The sequence below is a fragment of the Dasypus novemcinctus genome, chromosome 10 (genome assembly GCF_030445035.2).
Source record: "Dasypus novemcinctus isolate mDasNov1 chromosome 10, mDasNov1.1.hap2, whole genome shotgun sequence".
In the NCBI taxonomy this organism is placed as follows: Eukaryota; Metazoa; Chordata; class Mammalia; order Cingulata; family Dasypodidae; genus Dasypus; species Dasypus novemcinctus.
This window is the reverse complement of record NC_080682.1, coordinates 19,600,196-19,614,849: the sequence shown is the minus strand read 5'-3', so window position 1 is coordinate 19,614,849 and position 14,654 is coordinate 19,600,196. Positions and strand designations below refer to the sequence as shown.

At 39.6% G+C, this 14,654-nt stretch overlaps 1 pseudogene; it reads left to right on the top strand.

The window, feature by feature from the left end:
- Window positions 1–328: 328 nt before the first annotated feature.
- On the top strand, window positions 329–8,709 carry LOC101414135 (transmembrane protein 268 pseudogene; annotated as a pseudogene).
- The last annotated feature ends 5,945 nt before the right edge of the window (window positions 8,710–14,654 follow it).

Genomic DNA, 14,654 nt, shown 5'->3' with positions numbered 1-14,654 from the left:
TTGAAGCCAGATTTAGTCAAAGCAGCCAGGGGCTGGACTGAGAGCTGTGCAGCTCGTTATAATGAATGAACCTGGCCTCCTTACCGTACAAAAACTAACTTTATGGCTGCCCCAGTGGGAGCAGCAAGAACAGATAACTAGTAAAAAACCTCTCTAAAAACAAAATTTGTAGAAAAACTTGTAGTCCAAAAGGCAAGGATGCAGTGTAACTGTTTATCATGTTGCGAAACATAAACCTCTCATAAGCCCAAGAAATAACGCTACAGACAGTCTAACACAAGAGCTTTAAACCGTCGTATGAATACCTGGTTACACAGGCACATGGGACATGTGGGAGATCGAATCTTCCTGCAAGATAGCCAGGCGATATGGAATTCCATTAACAACTGCAGATGCAACAAACATGGTAACAGCCTGTGAACTGTGTGCTAAACAGTACCCACGTAAGTGTTGGGTGCCCATAAAAAAGAGTTGTAAAACAAGGAAATAAACCCCTACAGTTGTGGCAAGTATATTATAGTAGACCTCTGTCCTCTGATAAAAAATGTAAGTTCCTGTTCACAACAGTAAATACTAATACAAGTTTAGTTTTTACCCTTCCATTCCAAATAACCACCCCCCAAAAATGCCATTGTAGCATTGAATATTTTGACTGCCCAGTATAAGCATCCCCTTGAAATGTGGAATAACAAAAATACCCATTTCACAAGTTCCAAAGTACAAACCTAGGTAAAAAATGAAGACGTTAATTAGGATTTGCTTGTTCCATATCAACTGCAGGCTGTAGTCATGATTAAACAGTATAATAGTTTATTAAAAAACAAATTACGCATGATGTCTCCAAAGGAGCTGACCTTGTAAGAGTACACTACCCACCCACCAAGGGCAATACGCCTTCTAAATGAGCAGCCATGGAGAACAGGACAGTTGCCCCTAGACTTAGTTGTACAGGAACATGCTTTACCCTTACATGTAATAATTAATACCTCAATCTCTTGCATTTTCTAAAGTTTTAAATAGAACTTTGGTATTACCTGCTCCCACTACCTGAGGGTCAGAATAAACAGTGGTGTGAACATAGCCATAAACTGTTTTAACTGAAGTTCCCACTTAAAGAACTGTCCTGTTACCATATAGAAACAGCATAAAAACAAAATTAAGTGACACCATAAGTTTGTAAATGGCCATCTGAAATATGAGTTGCACTACTTGAAAACTCAGGAAAAACTCTTCTGAAAAAAACTTTTATCTTACAAATGTGACCCAAACCATTGCTCCCAATGGAGCCATCCCCTTTTAGTGCAGAAAAACAAAATATGGTATTCTAAACCAGAGCAGCCACCAGTGCCTGCCACCGTTCTGTCCCCAAATAAACAAGTCACATGTATATTATCTAAAAAACGTAATTTACCTCTCATAGTATCTTTAACCCTACTGCCTTTCCACTCAAATTAACAGCAGCCAATACTATACTGTCATGGGTTCATACCTATGCCTGTGTTCACAACATAACCCATTACTAGGTATGCACTAACCTGCCAACGAAAGAGCAAAAAGCCTTACGTAAACCATCGCCTTGACAACCGAGCCTAGTTGGACATGGCTTCAGACAACTAACAGGTCCACACCAAAATAAAAAACAATACAAAAACAAAAACACTGCTCTACAAAAATATAAACAATACCCGCCCCCCAGTGAGTTATGCTATCTATAATAAGTAGCTTCCAGCCAAACATTTAACGTTAAAAAATAATACCCAAGTATATTAAACAACTTGCCAATGATTTCCAAAAAATAACATAATGAACCCTCCAGTTCCTACGTAATTCTGCAATCAGTAGCCAAACCAGTTATCAACAAGAACATCTAAAATCCCCTTTAAAATAAGTTGCATTATTCAACATTAGTTTTGTAATTTTCTTAATCATGTTTTGTTATGCCTTATATTGTTGCTGTAGCCTTTAAGCCCAAAGTACAGCCTTATGGCAGTGAGCCCTTAAAATGCTGGCTATTTAAGGGGTAAAATGTAAGGGGAGCTAGAGCCCAATAGTTAAATGGCCTTAGTGTCCTGTATACTTCTTTGCTATATCTGAAATGCAGTAATGCAACATAACTGCACTCAACTTCCAAAAAATAAACTTTATCCCAACTAACCCATACATCAGCTAATCAATATATGTAATAAGTATGCCACTGCAAAAGCCAATCATATATTCTAATAATAGTAACATAAAAACAGTTCCCATGTGAACAAGAGCAGAAAAAAAAGCTTAAAAGAGCAAAAGCAAGAAAGAACAAAAAAAGAACAGAAAAAAAGAAAAAACATACACTCAATATGCATAAACTCCCCACAGTACCACGTGCCTTTTTCTTTACTAACAGCCCTGACCCCCATTCTAGCTAAAAAGCTCAAACCCAACACTGTACCATTAAGTAGCAGTGGGATTGTGGGCACATTTTATTTTATTTTTTTAAAGCCTCTCTTATTTACTTTTTAAAACATTTCTCCCGTCACCTTGTTGTTTGCGCTTACTGTCTACTCTCTGTGACTGTTGGTTGTGTGCTCTCTGTGTCTGCTCGTTTTCTTTTAGGAGGCACCAGGAACCAAACCCAGTACCACCCTTGTAGGAGAGAGGCTCCCAATCACTTGAGCCACATCTGTTCTCTGCTTGCTGTGTCTCTCATTATGTTTCCTTGTTGCAGAATCTCATTTTGTCATCTTGTTGTGTCGTCTTGTTGCATCAGCTCACCATGCTGGCCCATTGCATCAGCTCATTGTCTTGTCTTCTTTAGGAGGTACTGGGAATCAAACCAGGGATCTTACATATGGTAGGCGGACACCGAACTGCTTGAGCCACTTCCACTTCCTGTAGGCACATTTTATATTCAACACATCTGAGTGCCAGAATAGCAGGTACTTGACACACCTAAAATCTTTTGTGCTACCTCCCCACCCACTGTGGTGTTCTATGATTCCTTTCTTATAAACCAGCATTCTACTGTTCTCCTTTCCATACTGTTTTCATGGATCCTTCTGGAACAACCCTTTCATTGTAAACAAACTGCACCTTCCACTTCCTCTCTAAACTTTCCCTTCAATTCTACTTCTTCATTGAAATCTGTCTCATCTTTACTGTCTCTCACGCCTTCACCTAGTCATTTATCAAATTCTATCAAGTGAACTACTAATTATCTCTGGGATCCATTAAATTGTCTCTATTCCTACTGACATCACCATGGTCCAGGCTACCATTATCTCTTATTTAGGGAGCTGCATCAGGCTCAGTTTGTCTCCCGAGCTGCAGTCTTGCTCCTCTCTGATGCGTTCTTCACCATGAAACCAGATTGGTCTTTCAAGATTGAAAATGTGAACATGCTACTTTTGTTAGTTATTTGAAGTTAATCAGGTGTTTTGGGTTCTCCTCCTGGGTACATGGTACTGTCATACTTCCCTTTCCCCTTTGAAGTGAGGCATGACAATGTGGCTTACTTTGGTCAATTACATATGAGCAGAATTGAGAAATGTCACATTGTCAATGAACAATTTGCCATGCACTCTTTCCCTTTTCCTAACAGTAAAGTTCAGGATGGTGACTCTTCCATCAGCCTTGGTTCTGGAACGAGTAGACATGGAGAAGAGTCCCCAGCCACCTGCAATGTATTCATACATATAGCATAAGCAAGAAAAAATGTTTAGGACACTGAGACTTGGCCTTTATTATTTACTATAGCATCTAGCCTCACAAGACAGAAATTTTTACTTATGACAAAAATATGTGTCATTGACTTAGGGAAAGAGGTTGGAAACAGAATATTAGTAGTCTGTTGGCTGTGTGACTACATTTAATAAGGTTTAACATGAAAACTTTGTACTCAGACTAGAACTGGCCATTTTCCAAGGACAAATAAAGGGAAGAGAGTGGCTAGAATGTGAAGACTTAGAAAGTTGGAAGAAGTAGCTGCTTTTCATTTCTAAGCATTAAAATAAAAAAGTTTGAGAAGATTTTTGCGCTAGAAAAACCCTGCAACAGAAATGAAACAAGTAGAATAGCTGACATCCCCATTGTTAAAATATACAAATGAATTAAGGTGTCTCATAACAAAGAACTATTTAAAGTGTTTTTTAAAAAATATTTTTTCCTTTTTTTTTTTTAATAAAGAAGTTATGGGCTTATAGAACAATCATGCATAAAATATAGGATTCCCATATACCACCCTATTGTTACTACTTTGCAATGGAATATTACAAATGGTGAAAACACATTTTTATAATTTTACTATTAGCTATGGTACAGAAAAACTATTTTTATTCTCATAACACATATGCAACCTAAATTATCTCCTTTGAACTACATTAAATATATAATTAAGTTCATTAATTACATTCAGTGTTGTGTTACCCATCACCACCATCCATTACCAAAATTTTTCCATTATCCCAAGTAGAAGCGCCATACATTTTAAGCCTTAACTGCCTAGCCATGTAAGGTTGTGACATATAATAACTCTTTTATATTGAATAAAATAGCTCAGGGAAAAGAGACTAGGGATGTGACACAGATGCCTACAATTAAGTTGAAGGGCAAGAAAGAAAAAAAAGATGTACAGTCAAAATGATAACTACATCTGAAAAGAAACTGCATTTGGCTACTGGTATATATAACTAAATGGAATCAGCTAAGAAGGCCCCTAAACATTTAGAGATTTGTACTCTCATAAGAATCAACAGCCTGATTAAAAGATATGAGTACACAAAATTTAAAATGACCCTTATTGTCCACTTAAGATGTATTTAAGTAGAATAATGGAAAAAGAGAAATGGAGAACAGTGGACATTGAAGCTATTCTAAGGAGGTGACAGTGTCAAATCAAGGACATATTCCTTATTTCTAGATATGGGACCCATGCAATGTCTTCCCAGTAGTAGTTTAGAATTTAGGAACAATAATTTACATTTCTCAATTTTCCCATTTCTAACTGGAAGTTTTGATTGTGGTTATTTTGTTCTTTCATTATATCGCAGACTAGGGAGATGAGTTGTCTTTTGAGTTCAAGTCCAAAATGACCTGAAGAAGAAACTTCCAGGGATACCAGATTTTACTAGACTTTAAACCAGAGGCAGTGACTGGATGAGACCTCTGGATTGCCATTTCTTGGGAGAGATTTAGCATTTTCTGCCTGAAGGCAAGAACATGAAACAGTATATGGTGACCAGTAGAGCAGACTGTGGTATTCCCAACAAATAATTCCAGTTCTAGGCACATGATAGGATTACACTTCCCTGTCCCCTTTGAAGTTACATGTGGCTATGTCACTTGCCTTGGCTTATGAAATGTATGCACAGTGAACCATGTCATTTCTGTCTATAACCCTTAAGAATCAAAGCACAGTTCACCATGCTTTTGGTTTTCCCCTTCGTGGCCAGCTACATATGACTTACAAGGCCTTGTATGATTTTCCTTCTGCTTAACTAGCCAGGCTTACCCCTCACCATTTCTTCCTCCTTAGCTGTGCTCCCAGGTGTCTTATACTTTTTTGTTTACCTCATGTGTCAATTTCTCTTTTGCTTCAGCCAAGAAAAATACTTGTTGTTCCCTTTGCAGATATAATTCCCTTCCTATATCTTTTTCTGCCTGGCTCACTTATACTCATTCTTCAGGTATTCTTGGTACCACCATAGGCTTAGGAGCAAATGTATTGTGAAGTTCTCCCTATAGCAGCAGATATACTATTGTGGAATTGTCTCCTGGATTAGACAGTCACTGCCTATCTTGTTCGGTGTTTTTCCAGCATCTGAGCATATAATAGCTGCTCAGTAAAAATTGGTTGAATGGGAGAATAAATAAATGAATGCTACTCCTTTATTTTGGGACACACTTTAGCCTCTCTTCATCTTGTCAGCTCCTAAATGTCCACTCTCTTCTCTGCTTAGATATTATTGTAAGCTTTCGATTATTTATTTGAAAAATAATGCCTGCAAACAATGTTTTCAAAGTTTTAAAATATCCAAGGTCTTCCAAGAATATAACACCCAGGAAGTCTTTGACTTGTACATTCCTTTAATTCATTTCCCTTATGGGAAATTTCTCATTTTTAAAACATAAATCAGTGATATATCAGAACATACTTTACAGAAATTTTCTGTTTTGCTAACTAGACTGGACCATTGTCTACACTGTAAAAAGAAGGATGCATATGTCTATTTATCAACTTACAAGTCCTTGTAAGTTGTGGAAGTTATTAGCGGTTGTGGAAGGCGAATTCTTTGGATCCAGCAAGGAGGGAATCGATTTCTTCATTGTCTCAACAACTACATAGAGAACATGGTCTCTGTGCTTGACCTCAACTGATCTTGTATAGGCAACATTTCTCATCACCTCATCCAGATTAGATTGTGAATTTACAGGTGAAAGTTAAAGAAAAGTAAGGTTCTCAAGATGAGCCACTGTGTTGAAAGAATATTTTGGATCCCAAACACTGTGTTAAATTCTTAGTTCTGCCACCATATGGCTGTGTGACATTGACTAGGCCACCTCACTTTTCTGAGCTTCAGTTTTTCTCTGTGTACAATAGGGACAATACTACTTTGCCTGCGTACTTCCCAGGGAATTTGGTGAGGATCAAATGTTTTGAAACCTAATAGCAGTGTAAGTTTTTGTGCTAGGGGACATCCCTTATTTTTCTCTCTCATCTTATCTTCCCCTCTTGCTCTCTCAGGAACCCTGGATATAAATTTAAAAGAAATAATCAGATAGATAGGTAGATAGATATACAGATATAAAGAAATATAGATAAATATTTCCCTGTAAACTTCATACAATCTAATTTCTGTCTTTGCTTCTTTCTTAAAAAAATTTTTTTTTATTAGAGAAGTTGTAGATTTACAGAAAGATGATGCAGAAAATATAGTGTTCTCATATGCTTTGCTCCATTTTTTAACATTTTGCATTACTGTGGTAATTTTGTTACAATTGATGAAATAATATTATAATTGTACTATTTACTATTGTCTATAGATTGCATTAGGGTTTATCGTTTGTGTTGTACAGGCCTATGGTTATTTAAAAAAATTTTTGTTCTAACAACATATATACCACATAAAATTTCCCCTTTTAACAACATTCAGATATATAATTTAGTGGTGGTATTACATTTACAGTTGTGGTACAATCAGCACTCTACCAAAACTTTTCCAGGGCTCCAAATATAAACTCTGCATGAATTAAGAATTAACTTCTCATTCTCCATCCTCACTCTAGCCCTTGGTAACATGTATTCTAGTTTCTGACTCTATGAATTTGCTTATTCTAATTATCTCATATCAGTGAGATAATACAATATTTGTCTTTTGTATCTGATTTATTTTACTCAGCATGATGTCTTCAAGGTTCATCTATGCCATCGTATGTGTCAGAACTTCATTCTTATTCATGGTTAAATAACATTCCATTGCATGTATATTCCATATTTTGTTTATCCATTCGCCTCTTGATGAACACTTAGTTTGCTTCCATTTTGGGGGAATTGTGATAATGCCAAGTTGTGTCTTTGAATTTAAGGTGATTCTCTCATAAGCAGCATATAGTTAGGTCATTCTTTTTTATCCATTTTGCCAATCTCTGCCTTTTGACCTGAGAGTTTAACCCATTTAGATTTAAAGTAACTACTGGGGGCAGTAGGGCACCTAGAAACTGTGCCTGGAGGCTGCGGTATGTGGCCCAGAGAGGTGAGGGCTCCCTGCCCTTCTGTGTCCCTGGGTGGTGGTGGCAGTGGCGAGGGCAGAGCTCCACAATGGCCAGGTCCTCACAGTTCTTTGGATTGACAATACCTGTGCACCCACTTCATTTGATCTGGGAGCTGCAGAAGAACAACTACAGACCTGGGCAATTCAGCTTCTGGCTGACCCATACAGGAGCTTGGCCAAGAGTCCCCTCTTAGAGCCCCAGATGAGAAGATACATCACCTACAACTCAAGGCCTGTGTGGCTGGCCTTCGCTGTGGTGTTCTACGTGGTGGTGAAGGTGAATATCTACACCACCAGCCAGATGTTTGCCCTGGGGAACCACTGGGTGGGTGTGCTGCTCATCACCCTGGCTGCAGCAGCCCTCACACTGACTCTCATGCTCATCTTCAAGAAACACCAGAAGAAGGCCAACATCAACATGGACCTATAGCTGGAGGCTGCCAACAGAGCCCTCCTGCGACATCGGGTGCTCCTGGGGGTAACAGATATGGTGGAAGGCTGCCAGAGTATGATCCAGTTCTGGTTTGTCTACTTTGACCTGAAGAACTGTGTGCAGTTTCTGTCTGACAATGTTTAAGAAAGGAAGACTAGCCAAGAGTCCTTGCTGAGAAGCAAATTGACTTGCTTATGTGTGGTCATGGAGACTGGTGTGAGGTCCAGGACAGAGGAGAGGCCTGAGAATCTGGTAGAGGAAGCTCTTCTCCTGCCCAGAAGTCCTCATCCCAAGGAGAGGCTGCTCATGGAAACTCAGCTTCACCAGCTCGTCCCTGAGACTGAGCCAGAAGAAATGGCCCAGCAGCTGTTGGTGGTGTTTGGTGGCTACTACATCCAGTTCCTGGTGACCTCCCAACTCCCCCAGGCAGTGGAGACACGACTCACAGACTCCATGAGGTTCTTTTGCCCCTGCCAGTTCATAGAAGCACACATCCTGGGCACAGGGTGCTGCCCATTGCTGGCCAGGTGACCCTAAGGACAAAGGTTCTCATCTTCCAAGACTGATGGTCAGAAGTGGGGGAGCACCCAAGTCCCCAATGGCAAATGGCAAGCACTAGCTAAGGGGTTAAGCATCTGGAGGCACCCCAAAGGGCCATGTCATGTCAACAATGGAAGTGGCATGCTAAAGTCCAGGACCCTACACAAAATGGCTGGTTGATGTCCCATGCTAACACATGGTCTTTTCAGCAGCTGATGGTTGCTGAGCTGGTCCTACCTCAAGCTGCACCTTGTGCTTCTACAAACTGTGAATGTGGATTGAAGGGGCTTTCTCCCCTCCCTTTCATTGCTTTGAGGATCCTGGAGATGTGACAGTGCCAGTCTAGGGAGCTCAGTTGTCCAAAGTTTGGTCTCTGATGATGCCTCCAGCGCCAGCCCCTTCATGGCAGAATGGCACTGCTGTACCTCTAAATGAGAAGACTGCCTCTCCCCAATCTGAAGAAAATTCTAAGAATTTCTTCCATTTTTCTGCTCCAAAATTATAGCAAAAACACAGCCTTGCGGGAGACAGAAAAATAAACAAATGACAGATGACTGTTGATGGGAATATTTGGAAAAGGCTGACCTGTTTGTTTTGAGAGCTCATTTTGTTCAGAATACTTGTGGTTATGATTTTATCCTGCAGGCCTAGGGCACCAGTTGTGTTGGCTGACAGTGACACTGGGTGGAATGGGCATGGAATGTAGTATAATCAGGCACTCATGGAGTTTTGTGAAGTGTTCAGGGACTTCCATGTGCATTGTTCCCGAGCAAGTTGGAGGACCTCTTTCTCCATAGGCCCAAGTTCAGAAGCCCTGGTCTGGCATCTAAGGGTTCCCCAGCTTCTAAGACCTGACTTTCACCTGCCATTTTGGCTTCATCTCCCACAAAACCCTTCTATGAGTTAAAACTGTTTCCTGGACTGACATACCTATTGCTCACTACCTGTTGGAATCCTATGCATGCTTCAAAGCCCAGCTTTACTCACCCTCCTCCAGGAAGACTTCCAACACAACCAGTCTGCTGCTCTCTCCCTGCTTAAAATTCTTGATGCTCCTGCTGCCTATACTTATGTTTTGTGTTATTGATTCTATTTTCCTGTGTACATGCCTATATTTCTAACTAGACTGTGAGGTCCCCAAGGACAAAGTCCACTTCTTATACTTTTTGTTCATAGCCTAGAATTGCTAAGGAGGAAGAAAATCCTGTGGATTGATTGCCAGGTTCTCGCCATAGCAGCTTTCACAGACTTAGTTGAATGATGGTTGCCACAGACCTAGTTCTGACTCTGCTACTTGCTACCTGTGGAAGTTTTTATCAAGTTTCCTTTTGCTGGGCCTCAGTTTTACTTATCTGTAAAATGGGATGATGGATCAGATGGCTCTGAAGGGCCCTTTCAGGGCCAAAGTTCTAGAATCTCCAGGTTGCTCAGCTCTCTTCTGGTGCCAGACTGTCTGTGACACCTGCCTGCAGCTCAGCATGGCTGAGGAGTCCGGGACAAGACACTGGCCCAGTTGAAAGGAGACTTGGATTCTTGTTGCAGGTCTGCTACTTCCCAACTGTGTGACCTTGACCAGGTCATTTAACTTCTCTGAGTGTCAGTTTACTTCTCTATAAAATGCTTGGGTGACATGCCATTAAGAAGTGGGCCTGACTATTCACTTTCTCTGTGCTAGAGAAGAAAGCTGGTAGCCTTGGAAATGGCTATTTTAGGTGTTTATCTTTAGCTAGTTTTGCTAAATGAGAATTATTCATGAAACCGGTCAGTCTTTCCAACCTGATGTAGAGGAAAAGGAAATGTTAGCTGTGAAGGTGGTCACTAGAAGCCCATATTTATCATCCAATCATAAACCAGCAAGTTTAAAAAAGAGAAATATAAATGTGTTAAATGACAAAAAAATAAAGTAACTATTGATAATTTAGGACTTTCTACTGCCATTTTGCCACATGGTCTATGTAGATATTATACTTTTTTTTTTTTGCCTCTCAATTCTTCTGTTAATGCCTATGTTTATATTTATTTGATTTTTTTGTACTGTACCATTTTGAGTCCCTTATAATTTATTTCTTTATGTATTATGGCAGTTTGTGATTATTTATGAATCCCAAAAGAAAAGGATTATGTTTGTAAACTGGTCTGTTGCTCTAAATGTGGTGCTCTTGATCATATAAGATTTGGTGAGGGGCCTCTGATTAAGTTTACTTGATAAAATCAATTTAGGGCTTCTGATTGGGCTACCTCAGTAAGATATAACTCTGGTTAAATCCCCACCCCCTTTCAATAAGACACACAGAAGAAGACACAGGAAGAGAGAGATCTCTGTCATGTTTGATCCTGGGACCCTGGAGAGAGATGTACTTTTTGCCTGATAGTTTACAGCTGACCTTGTGAAGAGACCAGAACAGTTGAGCAGCTGAGAAGGCCCAGAAAGAAATAAGCCCTATGCCAGCTTGTAGCTAAGAGAGAGGAAGGCTGAACTGTCACAGAGATCAGCAGCCATCTTGTTTCAACATGTAGCAACTGACTAAGGTGAGAAAGGAAACTTGAGTTGAACTCTCTAGGGCCTTGTAACTGTAAGCTTTTACCCCAAATAAATACCCTTTGTAAAAGCCAACAGATTTCAGTTACTTTGCATCACCACCCTTTTGGCAGACTAATACATGTATTTTCATATATTTTTTTTTGTGAAAATACATGAAATATAACATTCTAAATCTATAAAAATCAACATTTGATTTGATACCAACTTAACTTCAATAGCATGCACAAACTAAGTTCCTATTCCCCCTGTCCCCTCACCTTTTTACTGTACTTGTAACAAATTATATATTAATACATTGTATTCCCCAAACCATGGATTTATCATTATTATTAATGCATTTGCATTTTCAAATCTGTAAGAAGTAAAAAGTGGAGTAACATTCCAAAAATTACAATACAATTGTATTGGCATTTATAGTTATCTATATGGTTATCTTTGCATGTAGTCTTTATTTCTTTCTGTCACTTTGGTCTACTGTCTAGAGCTTTTTCCTTTCAGTCTAAAGAACTCTATGATGGAAGCTATTTGGACCCTAGAAAATCACGTTCTTAAATTTAATACTTCTTGTGGGTATAAACCTATTGTAAGTAGGGCTATAGATTGTTTCTTCAGTTAAGGGCCTTTTGATGAGTTTACTTCAGTTAGGGTGTGGCCCAGATGGATCTTAATCCTCTTACTGCAGTCTTTAAAAACAAGATGTGGTGGCCGACTTGGCCCAGTGGTTAGGGCATCCGTCTACCACATGGGAGGTCCGCGGTTCAAACCCTGGGCCTCCTTGACCTGTGTGGAGCTGGCCCACGTGCAGTGCTGATGCGTGCAAGGAGAGCCGTGCCACGTAGGGGAGCCCCACGCGCAAGGAGTGCACCCCGTAAGGAGAGCCGCCTAGCACAGAAGAAAGTGCAGCCTGCCCAGGAATGGTGCCGCACACACGGAGAGCTGACACAAGATGACACAACAAAAAGAAACACAGATTCCTGTGCTGCTCACAACTCCGGAAGTGGACAAAGAAGACACAACAAAATAGACACAGAGAACAGACAACTGGGGTGGGGGTGGGGGAGAGAAATTAAAAAAAAACAAAACAAAACAAGATGAATACAGAGAGTGACAGAAAAGAGGCCCCAGAAGCTGAGAGAGAAAGCCACAGAAGGCAGAAGCTGAAAGCAGCAAAACCCAGAAGAGAAGGGAGAGACCAGCAGATGCCACCATGTGCCTTGCCATATTACTGAGGAGTTCAGGATCACTGGTAGTCAGTCTTCAGGAAGAAAGCATCACCTGATGATGCCAGGACTGATATTTTTCTTGGCTTTAAAACTGTAATCTTGTTAACTAATAAATCTCCATTGTTAAAAGCCAACCCACTTCTGTATGTTGCTGTTGGCAACTTAGCAGACTAATGCTAACTCCCTTTAGTATTTCTGTAGTGCAGATTTAGTAGTTACATACTCCTAAAACTTTTGTTTATTAGAGAATGTCTTAATCTTTCCCTTATTTTTGAAAGAAAATATCACTGGATGTAAAATTCTTTGTTGGAAATTATTTTGTTTCATTAGTTTAAAGTTTCATCCTACTACCTTCTTACCTTCATGATTTCTAATGATAAATCTGTATTTAATCTTTTTGGGACTCCCTTGTGCATAACACATTGCTTTTCTCTTGCAGTTTTCAAAACACTGCCCTTGCCATTTGTATCAATATTTGACAGTTTGATTACTATGTGTCTGGGCGTGCTTCTCCTTGAAAACTCAAGGAGTTTTCCCTTTTTGGGATTCATTGGAATTCTTGGACATGCCTATTCACATCTTTGCTAAGTTTGAATAGGCAAAGAATGTTATTTCTTTGACTATTCCTTCTGCTCCTTTATCTTTTTCTTCTCCTTCTGAGTCTCCCATAATGTTTTATTGGTGTATTTGATGGCATCCCACAGGTATCTTAGGCTATTTCATTTTTTTCTAATTCTTTTCATTTTCTGCTTCTTGACCTGACTTACTTCAATTGTCTTGTCTTCAAGTTCACTGATTCTTTCTTTTGCTGGCTCCCATCTATGATTGAAACCCTTTAGGGAATTTTTCATTTCAGTTATTGTGTTCTTCTACTCCAGTAGTTCTGTTTGGTTCCTTTAAAAAGTTCTACCTCTTTATCAAGATTCTGCTATTCATTATTTTTCTGATACCTTTTTTTATATTGATGATATGTTTTTTTCTTTAATAATGTTTATTTTTTTGTCTTTTATTTTTTTAATATTACATTCAAAAACTATGAGGTCCCCATATGCCCCCCAACCCCCTCATCCCACTCCTCCCCCCATAACAATAATCTCCTCCATCATCATGAGACATTCATTGCATTTGGCAAATACATCTCTGAGCACTGCTGCACCTCATGGTCAATGGTCCACATCATAGCCCTCATTCTCCCACAGTCCACCCAGTGGGCCATGGGAGGACATACAATGTCTGGTAACTGTCCCTGCAGCTCCACCCAGGACAACTCCAAGTCCCTGAAAATGCCCACACATCTCATCTCTCCCTCCCATTCCCTACCCCCAGCAGCCACCATGGTTACTTTCTCCACACCAATGCCACATTTTCTTCGATTACTAATCACAATAGTTCATGAATAGAATATCAGTAAGTCCACTCTAATCCATACTCTATTCCTCCATCCCGTGGACCTTGGAAGGGTTGTGTCCACTCCACATCTATATCAAGAGGGGGCTTAGATTCCACATGGATGCTGGTTGCAATCCTATTTTTCTGATATCTTTTAGTTCTTTCTCTGTATTTTTTAAAGTCTTTGCCCAATATGCCCACAGTTTTGTCTTCTTCATTGATAATTCCTGGATTTCTTTTGTGTGTGTGTGTGTATGAGAACTTTAAATTCTTTATTATTAATTATGTACATATTTCCAAGTTGTTCCATTTATGTTTAAGGACCTAATGATTATATTATCAATATATTTTCCCCTGAATGCATTCTTAGATAAAATGAATTAAATGAATCCTGTTGTTAATCACATACTTGTTATTATTTTCATCAGAAACAAACTTTTTGTGAAAACATAAATATTAGACATTTTTTCTTCACATAATGCTACTTTATTGATTTTTTTAATGTTACATTAAAAAAATATGAGACCCCCACATACCCCTCACCCCCCTCAGCACACTCCTCCCCCCATAAAAACAACCTCCTCCATCATCATGAGACATTCACTGCACTTGGTGAGTACATCTCTGAGCACCATTGCACCCCATGCTCAATGGTCCACACCACAGCCCACACTCTCCCACAGTCTACCCAGTGGGCCATGGGAGGATACACAATGTCTGGTAACCATCCCCACAGCACCACCCAGGAAAACCCCAAGTCCCAAAAATGCCCCTACATCACA